The sequence below is a fragment of the Urocitellus parryii genome, chromosome X, assembly GCF_045843805.1.
Source record: "Urocitellus parryii isolate mUroPar1 chromosome X, mUroPar1.hap1, whole genome shotgun sequence".
Classification (NCBI taxonomy): domain Eukaryota; kingdom Metazoa; phylum Chordata; class Mammalia; order Rodentia; family Sciuridae; genus Urocitellus; species Urocitellus parryii.
Window position 1 is genome coordinate 110,069,781 of NC_135547.1, and position 5,838 is coordinate 110,075,618.

Consider the following 5,838-nt stretch of genomic DNA (forward strand, 5'->3'; position numbering starts at 1 on the left):
ATGTGACCTCCTTGAACTTGGAATCAAATCAAATGCTACAACCTCAAATGTTTATGTCAACAAGAACCTTACTTCTGCTTCTTGAGTTCTTCTCATAATACAGAGTCCGGATCTCCAAGTCTTTCACCCATTTTTAATGACACATATGTGGGTGTGCTTGCTGACCTTTTGTGTCAGTAGATCTTATCTAAAATCAACACAAATTAGCACTGAATTTCTAATAATGTTTGAACTCCAATGGGATGTTACAAGTGTTTCAACCCTTTCCTCCCATGTTTCTCATTAGCTCTTAGGCAAATTTATTCATCTCATTCCCAATAAATAAGATCAATACCAAAAGCTATTGAAAGGAGCCTTCTGTGCTTGGCTGACTATAATGTAGATATATATGTCTCCCAAGTTTACAAATGACTCATTTTGCATATTTGAAAAATTAATAATTGACATATAAGAAGAAGAAGTAGAAGGTGAGGGCAAAAAGAGAGAGAGATGAAAAAAGAAAGAGGAATTCCAAGATGAATCTTTTTTTTTTTTTTTTAGTATATAAACTGTTTATTAACAGAAAAAGCCTACCGACTCATTTCTTTTTGGACACATCCACAGTATAGCCACAGTGCCCAGTGTTCTTGGTATGCTGGACTCAGACATGAAGTCCCAGAAGTGGCACAGCCCACTCTGGGCCCTAATCTTCTAGTTGCTCTAGGTCTTCCCCAAGCTTGTTGTTTAGACCCCTGGCTGGAACCTGGCTGTATTTTTCATCCTTTACATACTTACATATTTTCAAGAACCAGTCTGGGATCTTGTAGTTTCATGGATTCTGCATAATTATTATTACGTGTTCAACTTCATTCTCAGTGAGTTCTCCAGCCCCTTGGTACGGACAATATCTGCTTTCCTCAACACCATATGAGCATATCTTTGCCCCACACCCTTAATGGCAATGATGGCAAAGGCTCTTTTCTGCCACCCATTGAAATTTGTGCTGAGTACTTGCAAAATGTGCTGGAACTTCTAAGGAATCACTATAGATATGGCAGCAGCAGATTGGTAGCCTGCAGGCCTCCTGTGGAATAGAATAGATTAATTACTTTACAGAAGGATTTCAGGTCTTTCTTAAAAATGTTTAAACTTAATGTACCCATGAAGGTTGGATCAAATCCTGTTTCCAATATTCATTAGGACACATATGCTGCTATTCAGAGAAGACAATTATTATGACGCAGGTCATTGTGTACTGTGTCTTTTTAGTAACAATAGGAACTATGTGTAGTGAACTGAGGGCTGTAGTGCATGCCTGAAATCCCAGTGGTTTGGGAAATTGAGGCAGGAAGATCACAAGTTCAAGGCCAGCCTCAGCAACTTAATGGGACCATGTCTTAAAAATATATGTGTGTGTATATGTTCCATATATGTGTGTGTATATATAGAACTGAGAATGTGACTCAGTGGTAAAGTGCCATAGGTTCAATCCTCAGAACAATGACAAATAAATAAATAAAGATATATAGTGAACTCATCTCAAAATCATTTTATTTCTGTATTTCTAAAAATATACTAGTTTAGTTTTTGTTTAAAAAGCTGGTTTAAAAATAGATGACATAGGGCTGGGGATGTGGCTCAAGCGGTAGCGCACTCGCCTGGCATGCGTGCGCCCGGGTTCGATCCTCAGCACCACATACAAACAAAGATGTTGTGTCCGCCGAAAAAACTAAAAAATAAATATTAAAAATTCTCTCTCTCTTTCTCTCCCTCTCTCTCACTCTCACTGTCTCTTAAAAAAATAGATGACATATGGTGTAAAAGGCAGAGATAAAAAAATGGAATTTTTTTCTGTAATAATACAATACTCAGAACCATATCCTATTTACAACAGGAATGAGATGCTATATGGAAATTCAGAAAACAGAAAAATAATGTAGGAGAACTTGTAACAGCAGCAATCAGATAAAATCCATTCTGCATTTCTAGTAAAGAAGATTTAGAGGCCTATACACAAGTTAGAACTTTTTTAGCAAAGGTAAGGGTAAGAAGGATCAAAATCTACAATTATTTTCATAGGAGTAGAAATTGCAGGGACCACAGTCAATTACAACACACTCAATTGACTGATTTTCAAGAGAGCACTTGGTCAACTGATTTGGGGACTTAATGACATCTGTAACATCTGTTCACAGCAATATGTAAATTAGTGTTTGATTGAGTAACTGGGAGGTATATATACTCCAGGGAATGGGAAACTGAGGAGACATCTTAATATTCTCCCTGTCATAATGCCTACAGGCCATAGGTTAATATTTGTCTCCTTGGGGAGCTCTTACAAATTTTCCCAAGGACACATGAGGAAACATGTTTATTAGAGCATTGTTTGTAAGGAACTAGTCAGAAACAATTTAATGTAAATGTCTATTAATAGATTAATGGATATAAAAGGTATTATTTTTATATAATGTGAAACAGTGGGCTGGGGTTGTAGTTTTGGTGGCAGAGCATTTCTCTAGCATGTGCAAGACCCTGAGTTCAATACTTCATACCAAAATAAAAAAGATTAAAAAATATGAAATATGTAATTGAGCCATATGTATCAAAATAGATGAACCTCAAATATATAATATTGAAAAAATGCCAGTTTTAGCAGAATCCATAAAGTTTTATATCATATTTAAAAGATAGTATCTTCAATACTTCTCTTAGGGGTATCAAAGCAAATAACACCTATAATATAATTAACTTTAAAAAAAGCAATTAGGATATAGAAAAGAACTTCACAGAATGTGAAATTTTAATTTAATATAAAATAAGCATTTTTATTAAAAATTTGGAAAGTGCACATTAAACAACTAGATACTACTTCATATCCTTCTGAAGTTCTGGCAACAACTAAAAAGTGTGAAAAGCCTCATGTAGGTTAAGATCATTCATAGAATGTCAATAAATATGCATATCGATGTAATTATTTTGTCCATTGAGGTACTTTTTAGCAATGACTGGTTATTGAAAATGTCATAATCTGAGTACGTAGAGGGATTCCTTCTGTCATGAAAAGGAGATGTACATGATTATATTTATTGACAATTTCTCATAAGAGTAAAAATTTGAAGCCAGGCATGGTGGCACACACCTGTAATCCCAATAGTTTGGGAGGCTAAAGCTGGAGGAGTGCAAGTTCAAAGCCAGTCTCAGCAATTTAGTGGGGCCCTAAGCAACTTCATGAGACTCTGTCTGTAAATAAAATTAAGAAAAGTTGGGGATTTTTAAACCTTTTTTATTTTGATATGAAGTATTGAACTCAGGGCCTTGCACATGCTAGGGAAGTGCTCTGCCACCAAACTACAAAAAAAAAAAATGCAACTACCTAAATGTCAATAATAAGAGAAGAAATTAACAAATAGGGGGTCAGTATGCATACAATGAATATTATATCTGTTTATCTAGTAGTCATAGCTGAATGAATGGAAGAGTATTTGTGTGTTTCTTAATGTCCATGATTCCACTGATAGGTATTTGCAGACTTTTTAGTGAACTATGCTTGCCCACGTGTGTGACTGTTAAAATAAATGTGTATATTCCTTTTAAAGAAACTTTATGTAAGAATTATGAAATGTGTTACAATTTTGAGGCTCAGGCTAAGTGAGTGCTACTATAGCTATTATGTAATATGGCAAGAACAGAGTGATCAGTAACCTGGATTTTGAAGTGATTCAGATAAGGCAGAGAGGAATGATGATCATCATCTCCACAAAATATTTATAATATCTTACAAATACTGATGACACAAACCAGAAAAGTCCTAAATAAATCCAGAAATACACTGTGTAAATGCATTGGAAAACTTAAAATAGTGAAGATATGAGTTCCTCCCAAATTGGTCTATAGATCTGTAGGTTTGCCTTAATTACTTTGAAAATTTCAGCAGTTTTTTGTAGACACAGAAAAAGCTTATTCTAAAATTTATATGGCATGGCACAAGCCTGTAATAGCTAAAACAATCTTCCAAAAGAATAAAATGGGAAAAATATTTTTTACCCAATATTAAGGTTTACTGCATAACTATGATAATAATGACAATGTAGTGTTGGTGGAGGAACAGAATGAAGACCCAGAGGCAGACCTTCACAATGTGCCCTACTAATTTTTGACAAAGGTGCAAAACTAATTCAATGGAAAAAGTATAACCTTTTCAACACACACTGCCATAGCAATTGGACATACCATGTTAAAAAAAAAATCAACTGGACATCCCTACATTAAAGAAAAAAAATCTTGACCTAAACTTCACTTCTTATTTAAGAATTAACTTAAATGTTAAAGGTAAAATTTTAAAACTTTTGAAATAACATACAGGAAAATCTTTGGGTACTGGGTTATGTGAAAAGTTCTTAGACCTTCGACCAAAAGTATGATTCTTAAGAGGAAATATTGATAAATTGGACCTCATAAAAATAAAAACTTTGCTCTGCAAAAGATCCTGTTAAGAGGATGAAAAGCTATCCAACAAGGAACTAGTATATATAACATATAAACTCACAAAGTTCAACAGTAAAAAATAAATGATTCTTGTAAAACTAATTATGCACTCATGGGAATTTATCTCATACAAATAAAAATTCATGTTCACATCCAAAGTTTTATGCTAATAGACTGATTGTAGTGGCTTTATTTTATTAGTCCAAATTGGAAACAACAAAATATCCCTCAAGGGATGAATGGCTAAACAAACTATGGTACAATTCCTACCATGGCATTTTGGTATAAATAACTTTCTTGATATAAGATGTTTGAGAATTGGCAACCAGACTAATAATTTTCAGGGGCCAGGAATGAGGCATACTTGGTATAAAGGCAATACAAAGGATCCCGATGGTGATGGAACAATATATCTTCACTGAGTTAATACTGATATCTTTTTTGACAGATATATAGTACTAACATTTTACAAGATGTCATCATTGGGGAAACATGATAAAGTATACACCAGGTCTCTCTGTATTGTTTGTTATACCTGCATGTGAATATATAATTATCTCAGAACAAAATTTTAATTAAAATTCAGTATAATTAATGATTAAAATTCTAGGTTCTAGAAACAGACTACCTGGTTTCAAATTCTTATTCTACAAATTCAGGGTTTTTTGCTACAAGAGTAGATTTTAGGTACTCTTGACACAAAAATATATAGGATGATGGCTATATTAATTTTTATGACTGTAGTGACCATTTCACTAACTATATGTATATGAAAATATCATATTATACACATTAAGTACATACAATGACTTTTTTTTAAAGACCACAAGAGGCTGGGGTTGTGGCTCAGTGGTAGAGCTCTTGCCTAGCATGTGTGAGGCATTGGGTTCAATTCTCAGCACAGCATATAAATAAATAAAGGTTCATCAACAACTAATAAAATATTTTTTTAAAAAAAAGATAAGTAGTAAAAAGAAGTTAGGAGCTGGGGTTGTGGCGCAGCAGTAGAGCACTCGCCTAGCACATGTGAGGCCCTGGGTTCGATCCTTAGCACCACATAAAAATAAATAAATAAAATAAAGGTATTGTGTCCAACTACAACTAAAAACTAAATATTAAAAAAGTCAGAGTTATAAATGTGATGGTTTATCCATACAGTCTTGCAAATTATATTTGTTACATTCATTTACTTATATTTTACAATGTTTCTTTTAGAAATGTAAATTGTTTACTTAGCAAGCAAAATAACTCATTTGCCTTATATTATTTTGATCTACAAATATTTCCATATCCAAGTCTGTCTATATTCTTCTCATTCTCTCAACTTCTGCTATTCAGAAAACCTCTAGGTCTGTCTCTTGCTTTCACAGATTT

The 5,838-nt window shown here is 33.7% G+C and overlaps 1 pseudogene; it reads right to left on the minus strand.

Moving 5' to 3' along the window:
- Positions 1-577: 577 nt before the first annotated feature.
- On the minus strand, positions 578-4,742 carry LOC113176968 (small ribosomal subunit protein uS13 pseudogene; annotated as a pseudogene).
- Between the last annotated feature and the right edge of the window lie 1,096 nt (positions 4,743-5,838).